Source organism: Mobula birostris, chromosome 1 (assembly GCF_030028105.1).
Source record: "Mobula birostris isolate sMobBir1 chromosome 1, sMobBir1.hap1, whole genome shotgun sequence".
Lineage (NCBI taxonomy): Eukaryota > Metazoa > Chordata > Chondrichthyes > Myliobatiformes > Myliobatidae > Mobula > Mobula birostris.
In genome coordinates this window covers 95950005-95972700 of record NC_092370.1, presented here as the reverse complement: position 1 = coordinate 95972700, position 22696 = coordinate 95950005, and positions in this window count along the sequence as shown.

The window sequence follows — 22696 nt, the reverse complement described above, 5'->3', positions numbered from 1 at the left end:
TGGAGCCAATGCAGAAGTTACAGCCTGGATTAGAGGGAATGTGCTCTAATGGCAGGTTGGACAAACTTGGCTGTATCTCTGGAGTGGCAGAGGCCAAGGAGAGATCCGAGGGAGGTATATAAGATCATGAGAGGCACAGATAAAGTAGACAGATTGTATCTTTTTCCCCAGAGTTGAAATGTCTAATGTCAGAGGACATTCGCTTAAGGTGAGAGGAGTTAATTTTCAAGGAGATGTGAGGGGCAAGTTTGTCTGTTGTTGTTGTTTTTTTTTACACAGAGAGTGGTGGGTGCCTGAAATGCTCTACCTGGGGTGGTGGTAGAGGCAGATACATTAGGGACTTCCAGATAGGCCCATGATTGTGAGGAAAATGGAGGGATAGAGACATTTTGTTAGCTGAAAAGGTTATTTTAGTTAGCCACTTGATTACTAATTTAATTGGTTTGGCACAACATTTGGGCTGAAGGGCCTGTTTCTCTGCTGCACTGTTCTTTGTTCCATGAGGGATGGATGAGAAATTACTGGAAGGTGGAGAAATTGATATTCATGCCATCAGATTGGATGCTACCCTGACAGAATATGAGGCATTGTTCCTCCAAGCTGACTGGCATCACCGTGGCAGTAGAGGAGTCCATGGATAGACATGTCAGAATGGGTATTGAAATCAGTAACCACTGGGAGATCCCACCTTTTGCTGTGAACAGTGCCAACGTGTTTGACTGAGTGATCACCCAATCTTTAGCGGGCCTCATTGATGTAGGTGAAGCTACACCGGGAGAACTGAATACAATACATAACCCAGACAGACTCGCACGTGAAGTGTCGCCTCACCTAGAAGGACTGTTTGGGGCCCTGAATGGCGGTCAGGAGGCAAACTTAAGGGCATGTGGAGCACTTGTCATGTTTGCAGGGATAAGGGCCAGGAGGCATGTCAGTGGAGTGGGATAAGTGGACAAGTGACTCATGTATAAAGTGATCCCTGTGGAAAGAGGGAGGGCTGTGTAGGGAAGATATGCTTAGTAATAAGGTCCCGTTGAGATTGTGGAAGTTATGGAGAAGAATGTGTTGGATGTGGAGTATTGTGAGGTGGTAGGTAATGACAAAGAGAACCTTAGCCCTGCTATAATAGTGGGAGAATGGAATGAGGGCAGATGTGCAGGAAATGGAGGAGATATGGGTGAGTGCAGCATCGATGGTAGTGGAAAGGAAACCCTATTCTTTGAAAAAAAGAGGGCATCTCAGACATTCTAGAATGGAAAATGTTTATCACTTTGTTCTCTGCAAAGTGCCTTCGATGTAGGTCTACCTTGAAGAAGTTTACGCTTCTCTTCAATGGGAGTTCAGTGAAACCATCTCTCAATACTCTCCCTCTGTGCTTCCACAGTCCCTATTCCTCTCCTATTCAATTCCTTTTACTTCATCCTTTACCTCTTCCACCTATCTCCTCCCAGTTTCTTACTTCGTCTCACCTCCCCTACTCACCTGTCTCACCTATCACCTACCAGCTTGTACACTTTCCACTCCCCACCTTCCTTTCCAGTCCTGATGAAGGGTCTCAGCCTGAAACATCAACTGTTTATTCCATTCTGTGGATCCTGTCCAACATGCTGAGTTCCGCCAGCATTTTGTGTGTGTTGTTCAAGATTTCCAGCATCTGCTGAATCTCTTGTGTTTAAGCAGAATTACTTTATGGATCTTCTTCCAAAACTGTGCCTCTGGTAACTTCCTTTCTTCTTTTTGAGTCAGACCAGTTCAAACAGTTTAGCTACCTCAACCAGACACTGGGCTCAGGCTGCTTCAAGTCGATAAGACCATAAGACCATAAGATATAGGAGCAGAATTGGGCCATTTGGCCCATCGAGTTTCAATCATTGCTGATCCTTTTTTTTCTTCCCTCCTCAGCTCCACTCCCTGGCCTTCTCCCTGTAATCTTTGATGCCATGTCCAATCAAGATGCTACCAAGCTCTGCCTTAGTCACAGGCAATTCTTTCTACAATCCTATCATTTCTACATAACCAAATAAATAGCTTCTGATTTGGAAATTACCTCAAGTTTAGCAGATCATCAGCAGTTATCCCACTATGTCCATTTTCAAATACATTGATTAAGCCATCCCTGAGCAAGAACCAAAACAGTTAACAAAATGGCAGCCTTCATTCCTTTGACCAGATGAATACAACATTTTGTTTATCTGCTTCTACTCTCTTGGATCATTCCAGTTCACTGATTTGAATATTTTAATTCTTTCTGGCCAAGATCGCAATAAAATAGTACATAAAAGAATAAACACTGTCTAGAGAACTGTTCACATTTTAATTGCCACGTGGCCTATGCATTTTAATAGTGCTGCTCTTTCTCCTGGACAAACAAATGTAACATGGACAATTCACTGATGACAGGCCACATATTAAGGATGTATTTTTAAATCCACTGTTCTATTACCTCAGCACATATCTAGGCACTGCTTAAACACCATCTATAAATGAAACACTCACAACAAGCTGGAGGAACTCAGCAGGTCAGGCAGCATCCGTGGAAATGATCAGTCAACGTTTCAGGCCGGAGCCCTTCATCAGACTGAAGAGGGAAGGGGCAGAGGCCCTATAAAGAAGGTGGGGGGGGAGGGTGGGAAGGAGAAGGCTGGAAGGTTCCTGGAAGGACCTGCTGAGTTCCTCCAGCTTGTTGTGAGTGTTGTTTTGACCCCAGCATCTGCAGAATATTTTGTGTTGTGTTTACCATCTATAAATGACACCACTGTTGTGGGAAGAATCTCAGATGGTGATGAGGTGTACTGGAGAGAGAACGAATGATATCACAACAACAACCTTGCACTTAACATCAGCAAAACCAAGGCATTGATTGGGAAGTTCAGGGAAGAGGAGGTTAAGTGAACACATACCAGTCCTCATTGAAGGTCAATGGGGGAAAGAGTGGGAAGCTTCAAATTCGTGTGTGTCAACATCTCAGAGAATCTGAGCACAACACATTGATGCAATCACAAAGAAGGCATGCCAGTGGCTATACTTCATTAGTAGTTTGAGGAAATGTGATATATCAGCAAAGAATGGTGAATTTCGACAGATGGACAATGGAAATCATTCTGCGTCACTGCCTGGTATGGAGGTTCCAAAGTACAGGGTTCAAAGAGGCTGCAGGGTCTTTCTCCCATCAAGGATATCTTCAAAGGGTTGTGCCTGAAGAAAGCAGCGTCCATCATTAAGGACCCTCACTATCCGGGACATGCCTTTTTCTCATGACTACAATCAAGGATGTGGTACAGGAGCCTGGAGACTAAAAACATTTTAGGAACAGCTTCTTCATCTCCACCATCAGATTTCTGAACCATCCATGAACACTGCCCCACTATATTCCTCTTTTGCACTATTTATTTATTTCTTGTAACTTATAATAATTTTTTATGTGTTACACTGTACTGCTACCACAAAACAACAAGTTTCATGATGTATGTCAATGATTGTAAACTGAATAAAAATGCTACATATGGCACAAGTAGAGAAAATTTGCAATGATTGCTGGGACTTCAGGACCTGAGTTATAGAGGAAGGTTGAATAGGCTAGAACTTTATTCCCTGGAGAATAAGGAACGATAGAGGTACAGTATATAAAATTATAAGTGGTACAGATAGGATAAATGCAAGCAGGCTTTTTCCACTGAAGTTGAGTGAGACTAGAACTAGAGGTCATGGGTTATGAGTGAAAGGTGAAATATTTAAGGAGATCATGAGGGGGAGCTTTTTCACATAAAAGAGTGAGGAGAGTGTGGAATGTACTGTCAGTGGAAATGTTGGGTGTGGGTTCAATTTCAACATTTATGAGCAGTTTGGATAAAACATGGATAGGAGGGGTATTGGGCGCAGGCGGATAAGAGTAAGCAGAAAACAAGGCTGGTATGGACAAGATGGACTGAAAGGCCTGTTTCTGTTCTGTAGTCCTCTATGGCTCTATGCCACTTTAATTAGAAGAAAATATATTCTGATACCTTATGGCAGATGGTAACATCATCACAGTAGGGATGCAGACGAGAAACCGGAAGGAAAGATTCAGTTTGTTTGTTTGTTTTTTTTTACACAATACAGTCCAGGACAAAATCTATAACTCAGCTTTTGTACATATTATCCTACTTCACCAGAGAATGTGTGCCCTTGAGAAGACAGAGCTGTGATTGGTGAAGTAAAGTGATTAGAATAATAGAAAATTGAAAGCATACAGAGTGACATAATCTGAGTAAGAGCTGCAAGCAATAGGAAGAAATTCATCAGGATATTCAATAATAGTTTCAGAAGTATCTCTACAGTTTTACTGTGGAGCAACTCCACCAAGCGTTTGAGAAACTGAAAGTTCACCCACAAAGGGTGAAACAGCATTACTTACTGAAATTTCTGTTACTTCATTATCCTTTTTCACACTATATTTTATAAATATTTTTGTCTGCTGCAAAGCAACAAATTTCCTTTCATATAAGTCAGCGATAATAAACTTGATTGATTCTTAAACTGAAGGTTAAGTCTTTTTGAACCCACCATTCTTTATTCCAATGGCCTTCAAACAAACTTTACATTGTGCAGGCATCTTCTACCATCATTTAAATATTGGCAGATCCAGAGCAGATCATGAGTTGAGCATGATCTTCTGTAAATCCAGAACCCAGTAAAGTAAATAGTTTTTCTCCATTATTATAATCTTTCAACCGCATTGTTAAATACCAGAAAAAGTTGTCATAGATCTATCTCTCAGGCATTGTAAAAGACAGAACATTTGTCTGGAATAGGAAAATTAACTTACAATATTTATCTGTTTAGATTTGGATGGGCAGGAAAGCTCAGGAGGAGTTCTCAACACGATTGTACAAGGCCAAATATAAGGAAAATCACTGACATATCTTTTTTGTGATGATTTTTTAAAATTCTCTTTACATTTAATTATACAGCAGACACTGTATTAAGAGCAGCATCTCTATTTAAATTAGAGGGTATATAATTAAACTTCAAGCAGTTGAGAATTATATACTCTTACAGTTCAGATCATATCATTAATGAGTTTAATTTTTAATTTCCTAAATATTACCTTATATTTTTCTAAATATATGAAATTACAGAACTCCCAATAAACAATGTACATTTATTTTCTTTCATACAATGACTCAAATATCAAAAAGAGTCAAAGTTTTATTCACCAATGTATGAGAAGTTTTTACTGTATTCTTATTACACATGCAATAGCTTCTCATTTAGTAGTCATGACATAATTTATATTGAACAAAGGAAAAATATAGATTGATGTAACCAGCCAACTGAAATGACAATTAATTAGTCACCTTCAATCAAAATGTAACTTGTTTTTTTCTAAATATCAATATACAGGTTTGTGATTTGAAATAAGGAGGTCTGTATCTGTGCAAGAGGCTGGTCAGAATAGACGACTAATTGCTAACTTAACGATGTTGCATCAAACTACATATGTTGATGCTGATTATTTTTATGCCACCGGAGACAAATGATGAAGTATTTTACAGGTGATGTTGTTCAAATCAGTGTTCCACTTCCATCATATTATTTTGCAAGTGATCTTCGTTAAAAATCTATGGGAATCTCTGATATTCAGTACAAGATCTGATTTAAATCCAGAGAGATATCTGTCTGAACAGCTCGGAGTCTTTTCATCAACTGATAAAACATTCTATAAATGCAAGTGCTCATGCTTCAAAGTTAACAGTCTATATGCATAGACGTACACAGGACAAAAATAGACGATTGAGTCATTATAACAATAATGTTAATTTAATAAGGCAGTTCAACAATTTAATTTTCTCCTTTGTTTAGCTCTAGTGGCTCTGAGATTTCTATTGTCGCTTGGTGGATAGCTTTTCAAAGATGCATGAGAGCATTTGAATTGAATTGGACTTTTAATGGTTTGATACACCACTGGGAAATGACTGCTGCATGCAGCTAGTCCTGCTCATGCCGTTCTTTGCTTGCACAGTCCAGGAGGAGAAGTGATATCAACAGCCCATAATCCTATTTAAAGTTTCCTAGCTCAGTTTAAAGAGAAGGTGCATTAGGGCTACAAGGGTCAATGTAAGATTGTATGAAAGTTGGCATGAATAAAGTTGTGAGGCATAAAGTGATAGAAAGAGAGGAAAAGGGAGAGAGAAAGATAGAGACAAAATGAGAAACGAAAGAGATAGAGAAACAGATAGGAAGAGGAAGTCACTGCTGTCGCCTGCCATTCAGTGCAACCAGAGTTCAGTTATCCAAGGCCTCACCTCCTTTTCTGTGCCAGTTCCAATTGATCTACAATCCCTCGCTCTTTCAAAAAAAATTAGCTACTTACTCTTCAAGTATTCACAGTGATCTCATTTCCATAACCCTCCAGGCAAACCATCCTCTCCCTAAACAATCTACATTTTGCTACACTATCAAGTATTTTAATTAATATTCATCCTTGAACATTCAGTACTATTACAAACTTTACGCCTATACTTGACATCTTGCACAGAAACAGAGGCAGATATTCAGATATAAGAGCCACATTATCAAATATCATATCATGAACATACAAACATGAATCTCTCTTTTCTGTAGCTATTAGTAATTTATAAATTGAATCAGCACACTGGACCAATGCATCTGTGAGAGCCCTGTCAATCTACATTTGGCTCAAATTTCTCAATAACAGGGAGTAGTAGAGCAGAAACTGTGACTATTGGTGTGATGCGCACTTGAATCATTTTGACTATGGCTTATAGGAAAGGAAAGGAAACTGTTGATGCTCAGCCACGAATGAAATCTTTGATTTGCGGTTTCATGCCATGTTACTGAGGCTAAGCAACAGATTACCACTGCTGAATTTGCTAATGCCCTTCACTGTGATGACATTAGAGTATTAACATGTAGGTACAGAGATACAGTTTTCTCTGTGAGATTTCCAGAACAGAGAGGCAAAATTATTTAAGATTAAATGTAAGCTATTCATAGATAAAATTTATCACCCAAAAAATTGTGAAAATGTGTTCTTTCTTCCTTCAAGAAGGGTTCTGTCAATTGGTATTCTCATGAATGAAACTGCCTGATGTTTGTTATGATGTACCTACAATAACAGTAACTGTCAGCTCTCTCCTTGTGCACTGTAACAAGAAAATACATATTCGCATTTGTGCAAAATGTTAAGACTAATGGCAGTGTTAAAATAACATAATAAGTAATCAAATCTAAGATTATTCCAGACATATCTTGGTTGACTTTTTACATTTTTCGGAGACAAGTCTACAATGTCTACCTGTATCCCTTTTTAGTGTAGCACCTCAGAGAGAAAACAAGGCAAAAAAAAAAATCTCTCATTTGTTTCTCATATTCACACGAGATTCTGGAGATGCTGGAAATTCAGAGTAAGACACACAAAATACTGCAGCAACTCAGCAGGTCAGGCATCAACTATGGAGAGATACCAACTGTAAACATTGCGGGCCGAGACCCCACACCAGGACTGGAAAGGAAAGGAGAAGAAGCCAGAATAAGGTGGGGGAGCGGCAAGGAGGGTTTCTGTTTTCTTCTCATCTCACCAATTTACTCCTCCTTTCAATTCTCTTCAAGGCTTTGAATTTCTCTTGGATGCATGGATAAGCACCTGTGAGTATTGCAGGTATTACCTTACCACATTTTTACTCTGTAACCACATAGACGCAATACTAATGCATAGTGCATTTTTCTAGCTCTAAATAATTAATGCATGCCCTCATACATATACAATTTCTTTTTTAACAATTTAATTGATCCACTTCCTAGACTTGGTGTCATCTACCCACTGGACTAACTTTTTAAAATAGAGCAAGTACCAATTTCATGCATTTGAAGATGGCAATTATTTATTTTGGACCATGATAGTAAAGCATTAATATTTTGTTAGCAATACCAATCTTGAATTCAATGCATATTAATGAAATGTTAGCTTTTTTAAAATCAGACTTTCAAGAAAGGGTTCGTTAGGAGACTTGGGCTATTACCCTAGATATTGGTGGCTTTATAGTCATGTTTGCTATTAAGATCTTGTCTAACCCAGTTTCAGGCTTAGCTCAGTAAAGCCACTTCTGATTGTCTGTTATGAAGATTGAAGTGTCTTTTTTCATTAAAATTTGGTTGGATAATGATAGTGCATTGGGGAGCATGAGAAGGAAGGTTGAGATCAGGGGAAAGGGGTGGGGGGGAAGATAAATTACCATAGAATGATTAGAGGCTCTGAGGAGAGACTCAGGAAGTACAACCCGCCTCAGAAGCTGCTGATTCAATTCTATTCAGGAATAATCCAGTCTGTTCTCTGTTCGTCCATCACTGTCTGGTTTGGATCAGCTACCAAACAAGACAAGAATGGACTCCAAAGAACCATCAGGGCTGCGGAAAGGATTATTGGTGTGAAGCTTCCCTCGATCCAGGACTTATATGCATCTAGAGTAGGAAGTGAGCAAGCAGCAGCATCATTGTAGATCCATCACACCCTGGACATCACCTGTTCCAACTCCTTCCTTCTGGTAGGCGCTTTAGATCACTTTCTTTCCATATGCCATCAGTCTTATGAACACTTGAATCTTAGTCTATTATAAACCAAGTTCACCTGTACATACACAGGTATACCTCATTGTATATAGTTCACGATTATTTGCACTATTGTTTTGTTTGCTTTTTGATCCTGTACAGCGAGAGCTCAGGGAAACCGACATCAAATTCCCTGTATGTGTCCACATACTTGGCAGTAATAAAGGATTCTGATTCTGATTATGGTGGGAAGGGAAAATATACAAAAAGGCATATTTGCCATGGGTAATTAAGAAGGGCACAGAGAGGAGAGGAGAGGAGAGGATTTTAGTAGAGTAAAATTCGGCACAGCATAATTTCAGAGAATGAGTTAAATGGTGAGAGGAGATGGGAGAGGGAGAAATGACATACTGACAAAAAACGAGCAAGACTTTATTCTTGCCTTTGTTTTCTGGGTAGGGTCATTGAACTCTTGCAAAACTCCATCCTTGCCCTGCTTCAATAAGTTTGAAATATTCAGCTTTCAAACTTACTGGAGCATTTGTAGAATCATAATGAGATACACCATGGAAACAGGTCCTATGGCCCACTGAGTCTACACTGACCTTCCCTAAACCATTTTACTTTCCACATATTCCTAACAATTCTCCTTAAATTCTACCACTCACCAACACAATAGAGACAATTTCTGTAAGACAATATGACATAGGAGCAGAATTAGGCCACTTGGCCTTTCGAGTCTGCTCTGCTATTCAATCATGGCTGATCCTTTTCTCCCCTCCTCAGCCCCAGTCCCCAGCCTTCTCCCCATAACCTTTTATGCCATGTCCATTGAAGCTCTGCCTTAAAAGCACCCAATGACCTGGTCTCCACAGCTAAATTTAGTAAATTCCACAAATTCACCACCATCTGCTTAAAGATATTTCTCTGCATCGGTTTTAAGTAGACGCCACTCCATCCTGAGGCCCTCTTGTCTGGGACCCTCTTGTCCTAGACTCCCCCACCATGGGAAACATCCTTTCCACATCTACTGTGTGTATGCCTTTCAACATTTGAAAGGTTTCAATGAGATCTCCCCTCATCCTTCTAAATTCCAGCAAATACAGAGCTATCAAATGTTTCTCATATGATAACCCTGTCATTCCTGGAATGATCCCTGTCAATATCCTCTGGACCCTCTCCAATGCCAGCACATCTTTTCTTAGCTGAAGAACCCAAAACTGTTAACAATACTCGAGGCGAGGCTTCACCAGTGCCTTATAAAGCCTCAGCATCACATCCCTGCTCTTGTATTCTAGAAATGAATGCTAACGTTGCATTTGCCTTCCTCACCACTGACTCTACCTGCAAGTTAACCTTTGGAGTGTTCTGCACAAGGACTACCAAGTCTCCTTACATCTAAGATTTTTGGATTTTCTCCCCGTTTGGAAATCAGTTAGCACATTTATTTCTACTACCAAATTGCATGTCTGTGCATTTTTCAACATTATATTTCCTTTGCCACTCTCTTGCCCATTCTCTTAATCTGTCTAATTTCTCATTTCCAGTGGCTAGTAAACCTACCAACCCCACAATTATTTAAAAAGTGGAAGGAAATTGGGAGCATCGAGGTTAATCCATATAGTTACACGGAAAACATGCATTCTCCTCTGAGATTGATCAGAGGTCGGGATCAAAACCAGTTCTCAGGAAATGTGAGGCAGAAGCTCTACCAGCTGAAAGTCAAAGAAACAGCAAATGCTGGACATCTGAAATAAAAATAGAAAATGCTGGAAATACTCAGAAAGTCAGGATGCATCTATGGAAAGAGAAACGGAGATAATGTTCAAGAAGAAAGCATCCTTGATCAAACTAAGTAAAACCAGCTCTATTAGCTGCACTGGACATCAGCCTGAAAAACTGTTAATTCCTTTCCTCACGCTGTTGCTGCTTGACTTGCTAAGTTTCTTCTACAGATTGTCTGTTGCACCAGATTCCAGCATCTGCAGTCTCCTGTGAGTCTATAGGCTGTGCCATTATGCCATCCTCAGTGTTTTTCTACAATTTCGAGGTGAGTCAGTCTCTGTTTAGGGTAGTCAGTCTCTGTTATCTTGCAGGGGATGCCTTAAACTCACAGTTGAGGACTTAAGCTAAACAAACTTTCTGATTAAAGGATTTCTTGCTTTAATACTAAGAGGCTAAATTTAAGTGGATATGGAAGACCCCCCCCAACTTCCTCCCACCCCATCCTGAAGAGCAAAGTCTCTGGTCACAGCTGATGTGAGGAAGATCCTACCCAGGGTCAACCCAGATAAATCTGTGGGGAGTGATAATATATCTGGTCAGGTGCTGAGAGACATTGCAGCTCAGTTAAAAGAGGTTCTAACAGATATTTTCAACATCTCTCTGGAATAGTCCACTGTCCCCACAGGCATCAAGGCAGCCATCATATCCAGGTGCCAATGAGAGCCATGGTAACCTGCCTTAATGACTTCAGTCCAGTGGCACTGGCGTTGTCATAATGAAGTGCCTTTAGTGGCTGATTATGGATCACATTCAATCCCATCTTCCTGCTACATTGGACCCTTTCCAGTTCACTTATTGCTCCAATCGGTACACTGAAAATGCCATAGCCTCTGCACTCAACTCCGGCCTAGTGCGTCATATGCCAGAATGCTGTTTATTGATCTCAGCCTGCTGATTAATATTATCATCCCTCAAAAGCTGATGGGTAAACTGTCCTCATTGTGTCTGAATGTCTTTCTCTGTAACTGGACCTTGGACTTAGGCGATAATATATAGGAGCAGAAGTAGGCCATTCAACCGATCAGGTCTACTCCGCCATCCCGTCTTAGGCTGATCCAATTCTTCCAGTCATCCCTACTCCCATACCTTCACCCCATACCTTTTGAAGCCCTGGCTAATCAAGAACCTATCTACTTCTGCCTTAAATACACCCAATGTCTTGGCCTCCACAGCCACTTGTGGCAACAAATTCCACAGATTTACCACCCTCTGGCTAAAGGACTTTCTCCACATCTCTGTTCTAAATGGACATCCTTCAATCTTGAAGTCATGCCCTCTTATCCTAGAATCCCCTACCACGGGAAATAACTTTGCCATATCTAATCTGTACAGGCCTTTTAACATTCGGAATGTTTCTATGAGATCCCTGCTCATTCTCCTGAACTCCAGAGAATACAGCCCAAGAACTGACAGATGGTCCTCGTATAGTAACCCTTTTAGTCCTGGAAACATTCTCGTGAATCTTCTCTGAACCCTCTCCAACGTCAGTATATCCTTCCTACAATAAGGAGCCCAAAACTGCACACAATACTCCAAGTATGGTCTCAAAAGTGCCTTATAGAGCCTTAACATCACATCCCTGCTCTTATGTTCTATACCTCTAGAAATGAATGCCAACATTGCATTTGCCTTCTTCACAACCGACCTCAACCTGGAGGTTAACCTTTAGGGTATCTTGCACAAGGACTCCCAAGTCCCTTTGCACCTCTGCAGTTTGAATTCTCTCCCCATCTAAATAATAGTCTTCCCATTTATTTCTTCCACCAAAGTGCATGACCATACACTTTCCAACATTGTATTTCATTTGCCACTTCTTTGCCCATTCCCCTGAACTATCTAAGTCCCACTGCAGACTCTCTGTTTCCTCAACACTACCCGCTCCTCCACCTATCTTTGTGTCATCGGCAAATTTAGCCACAAATCCCTTAATATCGTAGTCCAAATCATTGACATATATCGTAAAAAGCAGCGGTCCCAACACTGACCCCTGTGGAACTCCACTGGCAAGCTGAAGCCAGCCAGAGTAGAATCCCTTTATTCCCACTCTCTGTTTTCTGCCCTCCAACCAATGCTCCACCCATGCTATTAGCTTCTCTGTAATTCCATGGGCTCTTATCTTGCTAAGCAGCCTCATGTGCAGCACCTTGTCAAATGCCTTCTGAATATCCATTTTCATTTTTAAATCTTTTTTATTAATTATTACTGAAGATCAACAAAAAACATTAAAGTAATCAAGTCAACATGTCAATATGTACAATGAGGAATTAAATTACCAAATAAATGATTAAAAAAGCTAAACAATATATCAATAATAAGAAGGAAAATAGTGTTAGGAATTTTTTTTGGAAAAAAGAAAGAAGGGAAAAAAAGAACCTCTACTAACTAAATTAAAAAACCCTACTAACAAAAAAAAAAGAAAAAAAAAACCCATTGGGAGCACAACCCTGGAGCTATACACCATACAAGCTTCCATAAAAGAAAAACTTCAATCCACCAACTGAAATCCATTTAAACAAGAATCAGAAGGAAACCATCTTAATTAACTCAAATCAGAAGATAGTAGCAGGCAAAAGAACCCCAACTTTACTCAAAGTCAAATCGAGGGTCAAAAGATCAATTTCTGATTTTCTCCAAACTAAGACATAGCATCACCTGAGAGAACCATCCTATCAAAGTGGGAGCAGAGGCATCTTTCCATTTCAATAAAATACCCCTTCTGGCCAATAATGTAACAAATGCAATTACATGTTGGTCTGATAAAGAAACACCATGAATATATTGAGGGATTATGCTGAACAAAACTGTCAGTTTATTAGGTTGTAAATTAATTTTTAAAGCTTTAGAAATTGTAGAAAAAATAGATTTCCAAAACTGTTTCAATACAGAACACGACCAAAACATATGTGTCAATGTAGCTGTCTCAGTTTTACATCTATCACACTGACCATCAACATTAGGAAACATTTTAGACAGTCTCTCCTTTGTCAAATAATAACGATGTGCAATTTTAAATTGAATTAAAGAGTGACTGGCACAAATTGAAGAAGAGTTAACCAACTTCAAAATTCACAACTAATCCTCTGTTATCGTCATGTTAAGCTCTCTTTCCCAATCTTGCTTAATCTTAAGTGAAGGGTAATTGTACTGTTGTAACAGTAAATTATAAATTTTTCCAATAAAACCTCTCACTAAAGGATTCATTTTTAAAATAATGTCTAACAGGTCAGAATCCTGTATATATGGAAATATATGTATATATGAATATCTAAGTACACCACATCTACTACATCTCCTTTGTCTACCCTGCTTGTAATTTCCTCAAAGAAGTGCTGTAGCCTTATCAAGCAGGATTTTCCTTTCAGGAAACCATGCTGGCTTTGACCTATCTTGTCATGTACCTCCAGGTACTCTGTAATTTCATCCCTAATAATTGATTCCAACAACTTTCCAACCACTGTTGTCAGGCTAACAGGTCTATAGTTTCCTTTCTGCTGCCTCCCACCCTTCTGAAATAGCAGAGTAACATTTGCAATTTTCCAGTCATCCGGTACAATGCCAGAAACTATTGATTCCTGAAAAACCATTGTTAATGCCTCTGCAATCTCTCCAGCTACTCCCTTCAAAACCCAAGGGTGCATTCCATCAAATCCAGGAGATTTATCCACCCTAAGACCATTAAGCTTCCTGAGCATCTTCTCAGTCTTAATTTTTACTGCACATACTGTACTGTACTTCACTTCCCTGAGACTTTTGAATGTCTGGTATACTGCAGACGCCTTCCACTGTGAAGACTCATGCAAAATACGCATTCAGTTCCTGTGACATCTCTCATTACAATATCTCCAGTGTCATTTTGTATTGGTCCTATATCTACCCTCAACTCTCTTTTACCCTTTATTTACTTAAAATAACTTTTAGTATCTTCTTTGATATTAGTCACCAGCTTCCTTTCATAATTCATCTTTTCCTTCCTAATGACTTCCTTAGTTTTCTTTTGCAAGTTTTTAAAAGCTTCCCAATCCCCTATTTTCCCACTAGCTCTAGCTTCCTTGTATGCCCTCTCTTTTGCTTTTATTTTGGCCCTGACTTCAAATGTCAGCCACGGTAGTGTCCTTCTTCCCTTTGAAAATTTCTTCTTATTTGGAATATATCTGTCTTGCACCTCCCTCATTTTTCACAGAAACTCCAGCCATTGCTGCTCTACTGCCCTTTCTGCAAATATCCCTTTCCAGTCAACTTTGACCAGTTCCCCTCTCATGCGATTGTAATTTCATTTATTCCACTGAAATACCAACACATTGGATTTTAATTTTTCCCTCTCAAATTTCAATGTGAACTCAATCATATTGTGATCACTGTTCCCTAAGGGTTCCTTAACCTTAAGCTCTCTTATCACCTCTGGATCATTGCACAACACCCAATCCAACACAGCCAATCCCCTAGTGGACTCAACAACAAGCTGTTCTAAAAAGCCATCCCTTAGACATTCTACAAATTCTCTCTCTTGAGGTCCAGTACTGACCTGGTTTTCCCATTCCACTTTCGTGTTAAAATCCCCAACAATTATCATGACATTGCCTTTCTGACGCACCTTTTCTATCCCCTGCTGTAATTTGTAATCCATATCCTGGCTACTGTTTGGAGGCCTGCATACAACTGCCATTATGGTCCTTTTACCCTTGCCATTTCTTAACTCAACCCATAGAGATTCTACACCTTCCAATCCTATGTCATTTCTTTCTAATGATTTAATATTATTTATTATACACAGGGCCACACCATCCCCCTCTGCCTACTAAACTATCTTTTTGATATGCCGTATATCCTGGATGTTCAGTTCCCAATGGCAGCCATCCTTTAGCCAATTTCACAGATGGCCACAACATCATATTTGCCAATCTATAGCTGAATTTCAAGATCGTCAATTTTATTCCTTATGCTGCATGCATTCAAATGTAACTCTTTCAGTCCAGTATTTGTAACTTCTTGACAGAAAGACCACCGTCAGTCCACATTGGCAGCAAGATTTCTAGCTCCAGCACGCTAAGTACCGGCACTTCCACGTCTGTGCTCTGAACTCACAGCTGTTCATGCTGATGCACAGCTACACTGCTAGACCCAGCTCAACCTGAATCATCAAGTTCACTGATGACACAACAGAGGCTGGCCTCATCAACAATGACAGTGAGACAGCATACAGAGTGACTTGTAGAATGGTGCAAGCACAACAGCGTAAGTCTCAATGTGGACAAGACCAAAGAGATGATTGTAGACATTAGGAAGTTTCAGGCTGACCACCCCTCACTGCACATACTAAACAGTTCCCTTGTGAGAGAGTTAGAAGCACCAAGTTTCCCTGAGTGCACATAGCAGGCGATCTCACCTGGTCCCTCAACATCACCTCTTTAGTCAAGAAAGCACAGCAGTGTCTCCACTTCTGGACTTCAATGAGCAAGGTTCCTCCTCCCCCAATTTTAACAATTTTTACAGGAGGACAATTGAGAATGTCCTGGCCAGCTGCATCACCATATGGTACAGGAATTGCAAGGCAGTCATCTGTAATACTCTACAAAAGATTACAAGGGCTGCTGAGACGGTCACTGGGGTCTCTCATTCACTCATCTGTGATATTTATCAGGAGACCTGCTTACACAGGGCCCTTAGCATTGTCAACGATTCCTCCCATCCATCTCACAAACTCTTTGACGCATGAAATCAGGCAGAAGGTACCATAGTATTAGGACAAGTACTGCAAGTATGGGAAACAACTCCTACCTACAGGCCATGAGACTGCTGAACTCCCTACCACCCATTTATTATTCATCATTTATGAAGCACCAGTAGTATTATTCTGTTCACTCTTTAAATTTGTGTCATTAATACACGTTATGCTAAATGTTAATCTTCTGGAATATATTTTATTTTTTTGTTAATTTATCTGTGGTTATATTAATTTATGTGTTTTGTATGTCTTATATATACTCTGCTGTGCGATGTGGTCTTGGAGAACATTGTTTCGTTCGGCACTATACACTCGTACAATTTTTGACGATGAACTTGAATTTGACTTTGAACTTGATCCCAATGTAAAACCTACCCTCCAAACCTTGCACTTCCAACCAATGTGCTGGAAGCTCCATTTAACATAAAGTAAACTGCATATATTATATTTGAGTCTCCCTGATCTGCTACCAGATTTTTATACTGCAAATAATCTTGCCTCATACATTTGAATTCATTGTGCTTTGGCCAAATATGGTGTTAAAGAGAAAACACACACAAAATGTGTATTAACTCAGCAGGGCAGACAGCATCTATGGAAGGAAGTAAACAGATTATATTTCCTGCTAGGACTCATCAGTCCATTTCATTTCATTACGATTAATTTTCCTCTATAGATTCTGCCTGACCTGTTGAGTTCCTCTACCATTTTGTGTGTGTTCTGCTTAAAATTTACAGCATCTGCAGAACCTCTGTGCCTCTATTAAAGGGAAAACTCCAGTTAGTAAGATCTGACCTACTTTAGAGTTTCGTTTATCGTTACATAGATATCATTTACGCGGGAGGTAATATCGGAGAGTGGGTAACATCAATCAACTTCCAATCATTTTAAAGAAGAAGATCCATTGTAAAACTAAATCTGCATGGACACCTAATTGTTTTCATAATTACCAGTGCATTCTCACAGATATAACAATAAATTTTCTCCCGAACTTCCTGCAATGATTGCTACTACAAGTAGATAATGAACCACATTGTTAACATTAATTGTTGATTTAAATGAAGTTTGCTAAGCAAGCAGTTATTCCTGGATCCACACAGTTGTTACTAATTTAGTCTACAAATATTAACATCAAAGACACAGAGAAATTTATTTGCATAAATCTGAACTGCTCATAAATTTTAATTTCTTTTATTGTTTCTAGCCTGTGAGCAACTCAAAATATAAACTAACTGCAATGAGCAAGACTTACTTCCAACTGTAGTTCCTGTAGTGTGACATACAGGGCAGCATCCGTTCATGAAATAGAGATGGAGTGGGTTCAGGGATCATTATGGGGTATTTGATAGTTTTAGAACACATCAGCTCTTTGAGGATTGAGTACTGCAAAAACTGTTATTTCACACAATAAATTGTGCTGATCTGCAATGGCCTGCTTATAAAGTTAGGAAGAAACAGGAAATGTGGGTGTGAAGGTAGGAGGAATAGGAAAATGAGATTAGTCGAAAAAAACCTTCAAAGGGGTACCATAGGTACCAAGTGCCAAATAACCTCTTACATGTTGTACAACTATAAATTTCATTTCACTCCTTAACTCCTCTCTCTCGAAACAAACCTGGTTGCCTCTTTAACCAATAATGATGCATGGTCTGAGATACGAATGGAAAATGCTGGAAGCACTCAGTAGGTCAGGCACTTTCTGTGTACATGCTCGATCCATAATCACTACAAGAAGGGAGAAAAGACCATTGCAAGTAAAATTAATTACAAGATACATGTAGGAATCGTCTATGATAAAATATTGCAGTTAGAAACCTTGTCAAAACTGTTGCTAGATCTGCCCCACTTGCACATAACATGCAGCACCTCAGATATACCATCTTCAAACTTTAGATAGTGTGATAGATAACTTTTTCACCAAGGTTGACGGCTATTTCAATATATTTGTAGCAGCCTATAAGAATTATCACCTGGGAATTAACTTATACTTATCTAGGTTGCTTTTAAATATTGTTAATGCGCCTACCTCAACAACTATTTCTGGCACCTCATTCCAAATACACATGAAGAAACTGTATGACAGTCTTAGTATTTTTGCATGAAGAAACTGTCCCTGATGTCCCTCATAAATCTCTTGCCCCTAATCTTAAACCTATGTCCTGTTGTTTTAGCACTCCCTCCTTGGAAATATATGCTTCTATCCTGTTTGGACCCCTTATAATCTTATAAACCAACTCCATCTGAGGTCACCCCTCTATCTCCTACATTCTAGGGAATAAAGTCCCAGTCTACACAACCTCTCCTTGAGTTGTACACCTCAGAAGTCAGTCTTCAGCCAGAATAATTCACTCCACATGACACCAAGGATTGTCTGAGAGCAATGGATGTGGACAATATCCTAGCTGCAGTGCTGAAAACCTGCACTGTGTGAAATAGCCATGCCTCAACCTAACCTGTGCCTGCATATTTATAATAATGGTATCAACCAGACCATGAAAAAAATTGTTAGGTATGTGCTGGCATTAATTTCACAGACTTTCATCCAGACAGAAGAGTTAGCTCAGTAGATGCTTTTGCAGATAAGTGCAATATACATCATTGATACCTTGTGGGAACAACATCAGAGTTCCTTGATACCTCATTTGGTCAAATGCTACCTTGATGTCAATGGTTTTCACTCTCACCTCACCTCTAGAATGCCAGTCATTAGCTCATTTTTGAATATAGGTGTGATGTGGTTTGGGATGTAGTGAACCTGACAAAATGCAAGCTGTGTGTTGGAGGGTAGGTTCTGTTCAGAGTGATTGCATCTGTATTCATTCAGGTGAAAGATGAACAGTCTAGTAAACACTTAGCTTGACCCTGACTATCGTGGCGAGGCTCTGAGGACTGACACGCTGATCGTAGATTATCCAGCCCTACCGAAGGAGTCATACTTCCATTTAGCTGGCCCAGAGCTTCTGTTTCATTGTGACCCCAAAGGTACTATGATTTGATCATGCAGAGATCTTGACATAGAAATTCTTCTGCACTATACCAGAAAATGCTGGCACTATGCAGGTGAAAATTGCATTTAAGTGGAATTAACAAATTAGCATATTTTGGGAGATTTACTGCTAGTCATTAATATCATGCAGTTTTTTGATAGCTTAGTGATTTTTTTTGGCTTTTAGTCAACAATGGAGCAATGCCCATCGTCCATTTCTGTTCTGAATCAGGACTAATGTTGTTAACTCGCAGTAACACTGAATGCTCAGACTGAATGTTATTAAATGGTCAGAAACACCTCTGATTGGTTACAGATTCAGTAATATACAGCTCTGTCTATCAAACCTGTAGTGCACCAATGTCAACCACCACACCCCAGAGCTTTCAGCAAATCTTCACCAAAATTAAGTGGTCATGAATGTCAGAACAAATTAGTTAATAAAAAAAAGGAATTAAAAATGCAGAGGAAAACACCACCTCCATCTCTCTTACACCACTGCAGTGAGGAACTAGTTATTATAAGGTCTTATAACAGCCCAGCCAGTGGTTGATGAGCTACGGGGGAATGTTGTCAAGGAATGGTTGCTTTATACATTGATGGAACAGTTCTTTAGAAGGATGGAAGAACCAACACAGATTTCTGCAAATATTCCTTATGCAAATAACACACCTGGCAGGAAGTTGTCACTTCAGGAAGTTCCCTCAGACTCATGCAGCAAATAAACAGCCCTTTTGGTCCACTATGTCACTGCTGACCATCAATTGCCTAGTTAAACTAATTCCATTTTCTAATACTTTATCCATAACCTTCTGTCATGGCCTTTCAATTGCTCCTTCCAAATTGCCTCCAGCACACCCTCAGGAAGTGTATCCAGTTTCCAACAACTATCTGGGTTTAATTTTTTTTCTCTTCAAACATATTCTTAATCTCCTACCTCCGACCTCACACTTCTAAACACCTCTGCCCGGGGGGAGGATTTCTCTCTATCTACTCCATCCATGCCTATGATAATATGATGACCTTCATGATCGCTTGCTCTCAGGAAACCCTACATTGCACAAAATATTCCTTTCAGGATTGAAACTGGAAGTCACATTTATCAAATATGACATGTGAACAGAAGCTCAAAATGGTCATTGCGGACAGAACTCGGGTGCTTCGCTGAACAGTTACCTAGTTTATCCAATGTAGTGCAGACTATTTCACATGCACTAAATGCAGCAGTATTACATGGAGGAGTCAGTTGAGCTATTCTGGAACTGGTACAATCAAATTTAGGATATTTTTTAAAAATAAAAAAGGACTTTAAAACATCATTTTGGAGATTGCACAGAAAAAGAAAATAGCATTACTGAATATCTTGAGTTTGAGTTACATTTTTACTGATCAAACCAACAACATTTTGAATTGTGCATTTCACTTAGGCTTTTAGCTAGTTCAGTATAATTGGAAAATTGGCTCTACATGTGGAGCTGATTTCTGTTTCCATCGTCAGGTAGAGTATAAGGTAGTTAAAGGTGCCACTCATAGCAATTTATGTATTATTTCTGTAGGATGAATAAGGTCTAATAAAAATCACTGGCCTGATATTTTGAAGGTTGGCAGGATTTTGAATTAGATCTGAGTTAAAATACCTATTGACAGTGTAGGATCTAATAATTAAAACTGAATACATTCATTCTGGTTTATTCTTCGGCATATGACTCATATTCAAATGCCAAAGATATTTTTTTTAATCACAACCAACCTTTGCTCTGTAAATAATTCAGCATCATCTGTTTGTGTGATCAGAATTGATTTATGGCATGGTACAATAGTTAATTGTCCTCCATTTAATTTATCATCTTCTCCTGGCTGATCAGAGTTTGATAGGTAATTAATTTCAAATCCTGAACCTTCATCTACTGTCCCCTCATGAGAACAGGATTGTGTTTGTTGTTTCGGACAGAACAAAGTTGTCTGATCGATTGCTTTAACTTAAGTTATTCCATAAGTGAAAGTGCAATTTTTGAGCTTTAACTCATGATTTTCAGTGTTCACAATACTAACGAAATGTTAGTTCCTGTATTGGCAAATTGTGACATAACTTTGTATTTACTGATATAAGAGAAGGGTGAAATAAAAAGAAATAATCTAAAGCAAGACAGACAACAATGGAAGCAATATAAAGTGAAGAATAGAAGCTCAAATTGAATAGTGGAAAGTAACAACTGTGTTGGCAGAGGGGCAATGTTACAGCTTAAGGAATGCACCTCCAATCATGACCTCCAGTTACATCAGTATGGAGTTATATGTCCTTCCATAAACACCTGGGTTTCCCCCATTTCCTACACTTTGCTCCAACATCCCAAAGATGCATGGGTTGTTTTATTTAATTGGCCACTATAAAATGTCCCTTCTATATTGGTGAATCAGCAAACCTTGTGGGAGCTGACGAGAATACTGAGTGACAGGATAGGTTAGTCGGTAACTGTAAGCTTGCATGGAGTCAACAGACTGAATGGAATTCTTCTAAGGTGTAAAGAAATTTAGCAGTCAAGTATGGTTTTGAACGTTATAGACTGCAGAATGTCAGTAGGTATGTCATAATCACAAAGTTACTTCTAGTTTAAATCTTACTAAAGAACTTTAATCTTTAATACTTTCCAAACACAAACATAATTATTCAAAACACAAGTATTTTGTTAAATGAAAAATCGTTTGTCCCTCAGGTCAGATAAACAAAATACTGTAGCAAATAGCATTAACCAACATCAAATCCAATCCAATAAATTATTCCATTATAAACACCACTGTCCATACTAAAGATCTCAACTGACTCACTGTATCTTGGTAACCAAGGCAATGCTGGGGGCCAATGTGAACAGCTGTGTGCAACTGAGTCATGCAGACTGCAACATGGATACCCAAAACTGATTGAAATTATTACTTATTTTCAATGCATTTACCTGGTCTTTGCTTCATTAAAAGATCAAAATTTAATGATGGTTGTGAAAAGGCTATTTAACCCATCAAAGTATCCTTGCAAAGAGACCCATGGTAACCTCATTATAGCATCAGAAGAGTTTTTGAAAACCTGCTTTACACTTTCTGGATTTTGTTCAGTTGCATTAAGTACTTCCTAACATTAGTCCTGTTTTTTTATACAGAAAGTACAAAATCATATTGCTCATGTCAACAAGATAGGTTGTTCAGCCCATCAAATCTATGCTGGTTCTGAGAGCAACTCACTTTATCCATTTATTTCCCCGCAACCTGTTTGCTATCGCACACACATTAACTCCATCCTATTTTTCATATTGCCCAATTTATAATGGCCAATTATCCTAACTATCGGCACAATACATGATGTGAGAGGAAATCCATGCCTTCAAGGGAAAGCCATACAGTCACAAAGAAAATGTGCAAACTTCATACAGGCAGTCAGGAACCAGAAACCCTGGATCAATAGTTCAGTGCAAACAGTACTTATAGCACGGCATCAAGCTTACATCACTGGCGATCAGCTGGAGCTCAAGAAAAGCAGCAATGATCTGCGCAAAGCTATCAAGGCTGTGAAACAACAGTATGGGGACAAGACTGAGTCAAGATTCACAATGAATAGCACACGTGACTTGTGGCGAGGGCTGCGTACCATCGTAGACTTCAAAGCC